Raw genomic sequence first — 12646 nt, forward strand, 5'->3', positions numbered from 1 at the left:
CTATCCAATTAGATGAGGAAACACTTTTGGTACAATATCCATTCTTTTTTGTCTGGCATTTTAATGAATATTTACTAAATGAAAAAGTGAATGAATGAGTGAATGAAAAGCAAAAATGAGAAGCTAGTTTTTCTGACTTCTTGCCCCAAAATGCTGAACTTATTCCTTACTTAGTTTAAAATATAATACTGAAGTTGTTATTATTTTAATTATGCAAAGATTCCAGAGCTGAGATCTTAAGTGAAAGCTGTGTTTAGATGGTCTACTTCCTTAGTAGGATCAAAAGATGGTTAAACAACATGAGGAATTAAAAACTACCCTGTCCATAAGATCATGGAAAATCTTGAGGAGCTCTGCATTATTCACTTTAGCATGAAGCTAAAACAATTTGTAAATATTAGTGAGAGTGTAATAAGGAACAGCTTGTAGAGTCTAACAAAACAAGTCAAACAGGATATTTTGCGTGAATCAAAGTTTTTCATTGTGCAAATAAAGGTGTATGTTGATAGGAGAATGTGAATAATATATTTCAATACTCATGAAATTTTCACTAAAACTCAGTACACAGAACTTAGTTTCATAAAGGTGGTGACCTCACAAATTATGACAGTCCCATAACACCTAACTCTGCTGCACTTCATACAGTTATCTATAAATATCTTGGGAATAGAATCTGTATCTATTTAAATTTTTTCTCTTTTTAAATTTAAAAAAGGTAATGTTTGATACCTTTAAATTAAAAAAAAAAGTGTCACACACACACCAAACACACGCACCCACACCCACACACAGCCCCGACAGTCACTGAGTTTAATTAAATTAAGTCTAGCAAATTCTCTTACATAGGACATGGCATACTTTTTCATATCGCCACATTGATAACAGGGATCCTATTCCAAGGTAGATTGTCTCTCTCTAAAATGATTTTGAAAACGATTTCTCCTTTCCAGAGACTAAATATTATTTCTGGTTTCTGGATAGTGGATAAGATCTGCAGGGAAAAGGAGTTTTTAAGATAGAACAATATTAGGAAAAAAATGATTGGCATACTAAATTACTTTGAATCGGTGAAAAGATAAGAATAAAAGGTGAGAGTTGAAAAGTAAGAAAAGATAGTTCAGCTGAAGAGTACTTAGGATTAATTTTCATCAGGCTGTAAAAAGAATTATTGGCTTTATATATAGCATATGCTATTTTTAGTTTTATTTAGCATACAGCTTCAGTGTTTTATATAAATGACACTCTAATATTGTTCATCCAAAGACAGCCTGAGTGGGTTTTTGAAAACAATATTTTTGTCTACACATGCTCTACGACATGAGCCTGATGACATCTAAGACTACTTCTGGATAAATCCAGAGGGAGACGCACATGAGTAGAGTAGATGAAGTGCAGTAGATGACCCCTGTATTTATTACAATGAACATTTGTAATTGCTATTTTATTATTTTACTGTTATATTTTTTAATGAACTAAACATTATAGTCACATTAATCATATACAAGAAGAAGTGTAGGTATGTAATTATCATTAATTCTGCACATTTAACCGGGAGCCTCATGATACTTTACTGAAATAGCATAGGCCAACTTCTGGTTAAATGTGGGAGGTTAGACTCTCCAGGGTGAAAGCATAGTGGTCTCTGGGTGGTTGGCGTGAGTAGAACTATTTCCCATACTGCAGTAAAAGATGGGCAAGAGGGAGGCCTGACTCTCCAGGCTTTGCACCAGGTACACACACAGATGCCCACCTACACACACATGCACACACACCTGTTTCACTGCTTTATGCTTTAGTCAGAATCATTACATACTTTGCATTGTTGTGAATATTAGCATTCTCTAATTTCACTTAAGAAAGGGATTTTAATACTACATTTTTTTGAAAACCATTGCCTTGAATGAAGTGAAAAAAAGTTTAAAGCTTGGTTTGATATTTTATAAACACGTTAAGTGATAGAAAAATCACATTGCTGCTATAATATCTTACCATTCTTATCAGTGGTCTTTTCACATTGAGTCCATATATAAAAGCCTGCAGTTGGTATTATTTCACTAAAGCTGTGATTTTTTTATTTCTAAACACCCTAGTGATATGACCCATGGATAAGGTGTCTGTGAACTGAACATTTAACATTGATAACAAAAATTAACAATCTTTAATTAAATATGTAGTCCCTTACTACAAATTGAGGTCCATTTTATTAAATAGGGAAAACAAGAGAGAGATTAAATGATTAAAACTGAATTTGCAGTATTACTCCTTTCATGTACTTATTCAACAGAAATTCACATTGCGTGGTCCCAGTTGTAATTATACTCTTGGGCTAAGCAAACAATTGTTACTTTATGTAGTATATGTCTAGGTAGGCATTTGAATAAGTAGATGCAAATTCTGACAGCATTATTGATGTATAACTGACATTTAATTAACTATGCATATGAAAGCATACGACTTGATATGTTTTATAGACATACGTATTTAACCCTGAAGCTATCACCACAATCAAGATAAGGAATATATACATCAAAACCTAAAACTTTCTCATGACACTTTGTAATCTAATCACTCCTTGCTGCAGACCGCAAACTGATTTGTTACTGTAGATTGATTTGCAATTTCTAGAATGCTGTCTAAATAGAATCATATGTATGTACTCTTATTTGGCTTCCTTCATTCAGCATTATTTTGAGATCCAGCCAGCTTGTTATTTGTATCAATAATCCATTCCATTTTTTAATTGAATAATATTCTATTGAATGGTCATATAGTTTATCATTCTCTGTTGATGAACATCTGGGTTATTCCTGCTACTTGGCTATTACAAAACAAGCTGCTATGAGTAGTTGTGTACGAGCCTTTTTGTGAATATATGTTTTTATTTCTCTTGGGTAAACACTTAGGAGTGGAGTGACCAGATTCTATGGTATGTATATGTTTAACATGTTAAGGAACACATGCAATTTTCAAATCTAATTTCCCCACTAGGTTTGCTTCTACTTCTTGTCCTAATTCCATAGATCAGGACAGACCTGTGTGGAAACAGCACAGTGCATTGCCATGAGCTAGTTTCATAGCCACTTACATCTGACTACATCTTCAACGATGATGTATTCACTCGCTTCTACAAATAGGCCTTTTAGTTTGGGGACTTAAAAATCCCTTTTAGAGAGAGCATAATTCTTCCTTAGGGGTTGTCCAAATATTTGTTTTGCTGCATTCTAGTGTTCTGTTTCATATATAAGCTGCCAACTTAGGCAACTTTATTCTACTAGTGTAGGGAATTCTTATGTCCCATAAAGCAAACTTCAATCCAATAACCCTGAATAATATGTACAAAAAGTCTAACATAGATCTGAATTACTGTCTTATCGAGCAATATCTCCTCTGTAATGTGGAACTTCTTTCATAGTTTTCCGTTTTTTAGTTCAGTGTGAAATAGGAGTGTCAGGTGCGGACATCCTGCTTAGCCTTACATAATACCCATGGCTGGAACACAGCAGGCAGGTTTTTGCTTTATTACTGTGCTTGGGATTACTTTGCAAATCTAGATAGATGAATTTGGTTAGGACCATTGATATTATGCCTGGCTGCCTAACAATTTCTGGAAGTAAAAGATTTCCTATAGGTTAAAAAATATATATCCCTGCTGGGAAGTCACACCACAACTCTTCTTTCCCACAAAATCTTTATTACAGAATACTTTTATAAAAGCAATTTCCAGGACACTAAAAATGTGATCCATGAAATAAGACAGCAACTGCTTTCATGGATCCACAGAGCTAAGAAGGAGACCATGCAATATGGGGGAACAGTATAAGGCCCTGATGAGGCATAGATCTCTGTATCTGCTATCAGTCTTCTTTAGTGTTTGCTCTGATAATGAAGACCTACGCTGCAATTTTCCTCTCCCCTCTTGAGAGCTTTTGTCCGTGTCCACACCGGCTTCAAATACAGTGCCACACTGATAGACCTATTGCAAAGTGACAAGGCCAGCTCTGCTCCCGTGCAGTGAGTTTTGCAATCTTGCTCTTTTTTTTATTGCTGACATGTCCTTGAAGTGGCATATTCAACCTTAAGCAGATTTTCTTATAACATTCATTGCTTGTTTTTTCCCCTGATGATAAACATAATAAATATATAGTGTAAAAATTTAGAAACAATTCAATTATAAAGAAGAAAGCCACATATAACACTCTAACAGTCTCATATATATATACATTGTTTTAGGTAATTAGAATATATGTACGTATACATTGTTAAGAGTATTAAGAGTATTAAATACTTTTTCTTTGCCCTTAGATATTCTCTGAAACTCGTTTTAACATCTGTAGAATAGTTTTTTTGAAAAAAAATTAATAATTTTTAAGTTAGGTAACCTCTCTTCAGCTGTTTATTCTAAAGATAAGAACACACATTCACATAGATAGAGTCTGTTTGGCATAGGGTTTGATGGAAAAGTTGAGCTTTTCCTTCGTCAAATACAGCAGAATGTGTCTGATATTCACGGTAGCAGTGTGTACGCCTAAGAGTTAAAGGTCGGGTTGTGTGATTAGTCATCTGCTGCCTCTGTTGCCACCAGCACCATTACCACCATGTCCACTACTACGCTTACTTTCATTATTGCGTCGTTTCCAGCAACAGCACATTTCTCACCTATAGCGCAGTGACCGTAGCTGTACTGCCGCAGTTCTCCGTGGCATCATCAGTTACTGCCTGTGAAGAGCCCTAACTTTGTCCTATGTAGTCCTGGACAAAGTAAGTATAAAAAGTTGTTTCTACCCTCCTGAGAAGTTAACAAACCAAAAGGGACTTGGGATCTAAAATTGTGTTTAGCATTTCCAAACCAAAGGGTATACTGCTAATTCAGAATTTTCTTGAAAAAAAAAAAAATATCTTTCCTGATACAGTGTCACCAAACCTGCAATAGACTTATAGAGTGAACAGTAGAATTGAATGAGATTTTATAAATCATTTAGTTCAGTCCTTTCATTTACTGCTGAAGAAGGTGAGTTCTCAACTAGTTAAATACTTGTTTGAGGTCACAAGCTACTAAAGGCAGCATTTGACCTAGAATCCAGATATGCAATCTTTATATTCTGTTGCGTCACAGTCTCTGCCTTGCCATAAGAACTTTGGCAAGTTACTTACCTTAGGTTTTCTGTTTATAATTTGGAAATAGGTTATAAATAGGATATAAACTCAGCTCTGTCCAAAACACATTTAGTAGTTTTGCTGATTAGTATAGCCTAATTTATATAGAACTTTAAAAGAAAAGAGAAGAAAAAGAAGTAACTCAGGAGCCTTTTTTTTTTTTTTTGGCAGATCCATTGGCAAGCTTTTGCTCATGCTATCATATTATGGGCCAAAACTGAATTCGTTTCAAGCTTGTATAACTTAAAGCCAGTGTGCCAGCCTGAGAAACAAGCAGGATTTCTTTGAGTTGGCTTTTCAAAGACAATATATGGTTCAAGATAGGTGGCAGTAAAAGACCTATTGCAAAGTGACAAGGCCAGCTCTGCTCCCGTGCAGTGAGTTTTGCAATCTTGCTCTTTTTTTATTGCTGACATGTCCTTGAAGTGGCATATTCAACCTTAAGCAGATGTTCTTATAACATTCATTGCTTAGATGATGAAGCGGTAAGGAAGAGCTGAATCATCCGTGGTTCCAGGCATCAAATTTACTGAGGTCCAGACATTATATCTGGCGGGGGTATGAAGAGATAAGGACCGGTCATAGCGCACTGATCAAAGCCCCTAAATATCTGACCCACCTTGCTCTGTGAGCAGTATATTCACGCTGTTTGAAGCTCATTTTCTAGACTTGTAAGTTTTACCTACTCAACCCCCACATTTATCATGCACTGTGACTTCCAAGCCACATGGCTCGTAAAATGAGCACTGGATCCTCTTTGAAGCAGCCCTTCGTTAGCTCTGTGATATTAGATTAGGTTCCGTTAACTCGAAGGCGCAGTTTCCTCAACTGTGGTATTAAAATGGTAACATTTACCTCTTCAGGTTTATTGTTAAGATTGAATGAGAAAAGAAATGTGGAAAACCCCAGCAGAGTGTTGTTAATGAATTATATTAAGACCTCAGTTAAAAATGATTATCTTACCTTTCTGTTCTCAAAGAGAAGAATTCAAGGGTCCTGATTTGAGTCTAGATATTTCAACATTTTAACTTTCCAACAATATGCTTTCATCCAAACCCCATTCTTCATGGCTTCATTCGTCTTCCTTCAAGCTGGAATACTTCTTATGATTTCTTAGGACAGTTTTCATGAATTAGACATGCAGTCCTGGGATCAGAGCTAGATCACCAACTCATTTGGTGGTTGAAAACGTACAATGATATTGATGATGCCCCTTTCATTTATGACCATCTTGCTGATTTGCTGGGTGCTTTTCTACAGTTATTAGCTTCATTAGTGTCTCAGAATCAGAGAGTTGACTTCCCACAGTCTTCCTGATAGAAGGAGGGGCTGAGGTTAAAATATGATTTACCCTATGTGACTTTATAATTGCTTGAGTCCTTAGAAAGGCTTTATATAAACTTAAGTGATTATAATGATCACCTCCTTTGAAAATCATCATAATCCAGACTCAAGTGTGAGGTATCAAATGATTGGCTGTTTGATGGCTGCTGGCCTGGGTAAGTTTCTAAGTAGTGAACAAATACAGACAATTCATTTGAAATAGATGAACAGCTTAGGCTCAGGGCTGTGTCTCCTTTGACAGCAATATTCTACATGCTCAAGATTTATCTGCCAAAGTTGTCCTATTTGACTATATGTTTAATCATATCTTCTTGTACATTATAGATGTACTCTTTTTTTATCTTACTTTAGGCTATATTTTTTATATTCTGTGACTTCGCTTTCTCAAACTGCATTTCAATTGTTGTAACCTTTAAGGGGTATAATACTCAGGCTCCTTAGTTCTTCATATGGAATGATTCACATGGTGCTATATTCTTAACATGCTGGAAAAGAGAGAAAAAAAAAAAAAGGCTTGTGAAACATAGAGGAATAATAACGGTAACTAAAGGCAGTTTTGAATTATTTTTTGAAAGATTGTAAGGAGAAAATCTGCTATTGCTCTATTGGTAAACAAGACAGACAACATCCCTATTCTCATAGATGTTGTATTCTAAGGTGGCAAGACCGAAACGTATCTCCTTCCTCCCTCCCAAAAAAAAAAAGGAAAAAGAAGAAAAATATAATTTCAGGTTATGATCATAGCAAGAGGGCTAAAGAAAAATGCACAGGGTGTGATATAATTAATAAATGAAGTAGGAAAAAAGGTTAACTTCAGATGGGCTGACCAGGAAAGACTGGATAGGGTTGAGTATAGGCCATCTGAACTCCCATGGTAGAAAGGTCCAGCTGTGTGAAAGCTGCAGGATGAGCATGGCAGGCAGGAGAGCAGTAGATAATAGGAGCCAAAGATCTTGATGCGGAATGAACTGATGATTGGGGCATATTTGAGGAGTAGAAAAAGTCCATGTGTTTTGGATCCATAGTACTTGCCGTGAGAAATAAAGTCCTTTGTCTCTGACAACTCTGGCAACTCCAACTGAGTGTATAATTTAGTTTAATAGTCAAAATGGCTTCTGGCCACTTACTCATTATCTGTCCAAGAATGTGATCAATTAACCCTCCAACTGACAAGCAATGGAAGGCATACTTAAAATGCAAAATGGCTGCATTTCAGGTGACAGGGAAAATCTGGGATTAACTGTTGCCACTACAGTCTTGCAACTCATATTGTTACAGGGACACTTAACTAAGCCCAAACCAATCAAAAAATTAAAATAAATTCAGTGTCAGGCCAGTGGTTCTCATGAAGAACTACACGTCAGAATCATTTGTACAACTTTATAAAAATACAGGTTACTGGGCCTCTCCCTCAAAGGCTGATTCCAGGGGTCTGTAGTTCTAAAAAGCCCATGTGTAACACACAACCAGTTGTATACTTTATTTTCTGGTAATATTTTGAAATGCTTGACAGTTAAATGTGATGGTTACATTTTTCTGAGATGTGACCCTTTAAATAATTTATAGGACTTGGAAACTAGAAAAACAGTGGCTCAGGAAAAGGATCAACAACCTTGTCAATAAATGCCAAGAACAGAATATTGATTTCTTGAAGAAAAATAAAAAAGTATGTGTGTGTGTGTATGTGTGTGTGTGCATTCAGCAAGGGGTGTTTTTTAGTTGTCTATAATTTGAATTGTGCTATTGTTATATCTTTTCCTTTTTTTTTTTAATGTATTTTAATTCTGGTCTCTCCTAACATTCCAAAATCAGCCTGTGTTATCACCTCAGCTAAGATAATCTCACTGAACATGTTATTGCAGCTTCCTGTTTCAGAATACTATCCGCAGCATAATTCCTTCTCTGTGTCAGACCACTACTGACATTGTTGTGGCAGTTATTTGATTGTAGTAAGCCATTGAGGGATAGTCAGAGAAGTATGATTTATGATCAAATCATGTGTATGATTTAGAATTCAACCTTAATTCTGAGAAGAAAATGCCAAGCATGACTCCTATTTCCTAGATTATCTTTTTTTTCCTTTTTCTTTCCTTCTTTATTTTTCTTCCTTCCTTCCTTCCTTCCTTCTTTCCTTCCTTCCTTCCTTCCTTCCTTCCTTCCTTCCTTCCTTCCTTCCTTCCTTCCTTCCTTCCTTCCTTCTTTCCTTCCTTCCTTCCTCCCTCCCTCCCTCCCTCTTTCTCTTTCTTTCCCTCTTTCTTTCTTTCCTTATTTTTGCTGTTTTGGTGACCACAAATTTATTTCCTTATATTTAAATATTAAACATTTATAAAGTCTTGTGTAAGTGAATTTTAAGGTATAATAATACTGCCTACCTGTCTCACTAAGGATGCTGAAAGAATTAATGAGATAAGTCTAAAGAAAGCATTGAGCTGCTTTGTGTGGAGGGTGAGAAAGCAATATAAATGCAGTCATTTATACCTCAATAAATATATATTTTAAATTATATATATTCACCACCAATTTATTGTGACCCTGAAGTTTCATGTACTACTGCTGTTTGTTCCATGCTCAGTTTCTATATAAAAACCTCAGCCTGACTATTTTCACGTTCTATACTTGTTTCTGGACTCTTACATAAATAAAGTGAGATCTTAAAGTACTGTAATAGTAATTTATAATAATCATAAACAATATTGAACATTCAGTATTTTTCTAGTCACTGAATAATGTTCCCATCCATCATCTTCTTTTATCTTCACAGTAGCCCTAAGGATTAGGTAATATTTTTGCTGTTTAAAGGTGGAGGAAACTCAGCTAATTTCAAATCACTTTGGGTTGCCTAACGAAGGCTTCACAATAAGCAAGAGTTAAATTTAAAATAGGAAAATATGAAATAGTTTTCCTGAATTCTGATAGGAGAAATAAATGAGTAATAACTGAGTTTAACATCACTTTTTCCAGAAAAAAATAGGATATCTTCCTATTGGTCTGGTTTAGAGACAGCTCAGCTTAGAGAAGGAAAGTTATTTCTGTCATCCCTGAGAATCTATGTTAGAGCGTATCTCTGCTGGGACCAATTTAATAGATAATCTTACTCTTATACATGATTAAAATCAGATCAAAAGAGATCTTTACTTGAAATTTAGAAGAAAGCACTGTATGTGGAATTATTTTATACCCTGTTAGCACAATGACATTGTATACTAAAAATCAGGTGAACGTAACTAGAGACAGCTAGTAAATATCGTGTTAATCCAGAGTAATGGATATGGAGGCACCCAAATTGCCACAAAAGTTTTATCGTACAAATCTAAAAGGTTGTGATGGGATGGGGGATAAGGTAGTGAGGGAAGAGGAGAACAAACACTAGACAGAAAGAAAGGACTTTTGTTGCACCCCAGCTGTGTCTGTGGACTAAGCACTTAAAGTGTTCTCAGTACAATTGAGTCTCACAACAATCTTCAGGGTTAGGTATCATTATCCAAAATTTTTTTCTGAAGAAACCAAAGTTTAAAAGGAGACACATATTTCCCAACGTTCTGTAATTGCTAACTGGAGGGGCAGAATTCAAGTTCAGGTCTGTATTATTCAACAGTTTACGGTCTTTCTCCTATATGACACTGATCTAAGATAGTTGGTTTCCCCTCCCACAGGATGAAAATTGATTAGAAACATACACAAGTTACACACACACACACGCATTCACACACCTTCCAGAAGTTTAACCTTCCAAAGTGCCTAGATGAGTAAAAGCAAGCTGTTCCTAAGAGTGTAAATATAGGGCAGCCCATCCTCCCTCCTCCCTTTTTTAAATGTTTGCTCTTTCTGTTATAATTTGTCTTCAGCTTGAAGGCGTAATATACACCCCCAAAATGATAAGAGTACTCCTATTTCTTTCTTAGTTTCCACTTAAACTGTAACATTGTGTATTTAACTTTTTATTTTTACAATACCATCCAACTGCTTACCTTACAGAATGCAAAATGCTGCCAGCAAGTGTTTTGAACACTCCCCCACTGATTTTGTTCATGAAAAGAAGAGGTCAGTTGTGGTGTTTTGCAAGAAAACTATTAGTCCCCTGTTAAAGATAAGGAAAAGTACATAAGTACGTGGGTGTAAATGGTAGGGTTATCTGTCTCTGCAGTATCACCAACAAAAATGGTACTTGTGACTTCTGAGAGCAGCAATTGCTCTTAATTTCGGTTAAGTCACTTTATTTTCGAATTGCACAGAGTACTGGGATTGATGATGAAGTTATATGTCACCACGTGATAGAGTATAGTCCAAGTAATAAACAACAGACATTTATAAGAAACAGATCACAGTAGGGACACCAGACAGCCTTCAGCTGCAAAACAACAGGACTCAAGAAAAGGAATTTGATCAGTTGAACTTGTTCAGATGTCACAGGGGTTGGTAATGTATCAAGAGGGAAATTGTAAAGATCCTTTCTGTAGACTATTTGGGAAGAATACACAAATATAGCTAATAATGAAATATGTGATTGTACAGAAATTCCCTCATGGCAGACTCATGCTATTAATACCTAAGAAGAGAGAGTAAATTGCCCTGTGATCATAGCTGCACGTAGTTGCAGCAAAGAAGGACTGCATATAGAGATCAACATATAGATAACAACTACTTAGCACACTGGAGGCTTTGGTGGGAGGGTGGATATTAATATCCAATGAGAGTCAGTTGAAATCAACGCAAAGTGATGGGAGCTGCTCAGTGCAAGTGTCAGAGAACAAAGAAATTGATGGTTAAAGATCCATGAGCTGAGAAAGACTCTGAGACCATTAGTAGTTAGGAAATTGGTAATTTTGCCCCACAGTGTGAGCTAATCATTGCAAGTTCCCATGTCTGGAATGGCCCCAGGGAAGGAAAGCTCTTCACAGCCATGAAAAAAAACAAAGGGCCTGTGTGCAGAGCAAGGTTTAAGGGAAACCGGAGCTGTTCTGAGGAGGCAGGTCCTGCCCCTTTCCACCCTTTAACAGCCAGGTGTATATGCAAGACACCTTCCACTTTCACTTTTGGATATTTTTCACGAAACCTAAATGTTTGTGTTTTGGATTTCTCACCAGAGCTTTGTAACAAAGGAATCAGAGTTTAAAATTGAGACTGTGTAAACTAAAATATTAAATGAATTCTCGTTAAGTACTTTATATTTGCAGTAACGACTTTACTTTGCAATACTTGTGTTTGCAATAATGACTGATATCTTTAAATTATTGCCCCGGTGGGACTGAGGGATTGGAAACCTTGGGCAGAGAAAAACAACAAAAAGCAAATAAAAAAATTTAGTTTGAAATACAGAAGATGGAAGCACAGTAGAGGTTCAGTGAGGACAAATTGTTGTTGCTGTTGATATGTTTTGTTTTGCTCATATCCAACTGTATTTTTGGCTATCACTGATAATTTTGCTTCATTCATTCAAAAGCATGTATGTATTAATACTAGGTTGTGGTGAGATGATAGTAAGCAGAGCAGACCTAGTCCTTACCTCAAAGAACAGACAGTTCAACCGTACTAATTCAACAGACAATGCTACAATAAAGTATGATGATCACTGTGATAGTGAAAGTAAAGGGCTTCAAGAAATGCTTGGCGGAGGAGCTCAAGCCAGTCTAGGGGATTCTTAATCAAGACACCTCCCTGAACAAGAGATGTTTAAGCTGAAATGAAAAAAAAGAAAAAAAAAGAAATGAAAGTAGGTTAACTCTTTAGAATAGACACTAAAGTTGATGTTAACTTATTAAGTTCTAAGAAAATTTAATTTCTCAATTTTTGGTGTTTTGATGTCATATGGTTTTAATGATAATTATTCCATTTATTTATCACCTGTAAACACCTTGGTTTGCGGTAAGCACATAGTGGTTAGCCAAATTGCTACTCAGAGAAAAATGTCCTTCTGATCATTTTTGCTTTCCTTTTCTTTCAAAATCTGTTGGGATATAATTCATATGCCATAAAATTCAGCATTTTAAAGTACAAAAGTTAGTGTTTTTAATATATTCCTGAGATCATGTGACCGTTACCACTATCTAATTGCAGCACTTTGTTGTCATCCCAAAGAGAAACCACATACCCATTAGCGTCACTGCTCCCAACCCTCTCCTCCACTCCTTCCTTTAGGAACAGCGGATCA

The 12646-nt window shown here is 35.9% G+C and overlaps 1 protein-coding gene across 4 annotated transcripts in view; it reads left to right on the top strand.

Annotated features, from left to right (window-relative positions):
• The window catches only part of CTNNA3 (catenin alpha 3), a 1725675-nt gene that overhangs the window by 1528340 nt on the left and 184689 nt on the right, over positions 1-12646 (top strand). The gene's annotated exons all lie outside the window — the stretch shown is intronic.

The sequence above is a fragment of the Balaenoptera physalus genome, assembly GCF_965194825.1.
Source record: "Balaenoptera physalus genome assembly, chromosome: 14".
NCBI classification, from domain to species: domain Eukaryota; kingdom Metazoa; phylum Chordata; class Mammalia; order Artiodactyla; family Balaenopteridae; genus Balaenoptera; species Balaenoptera physalus.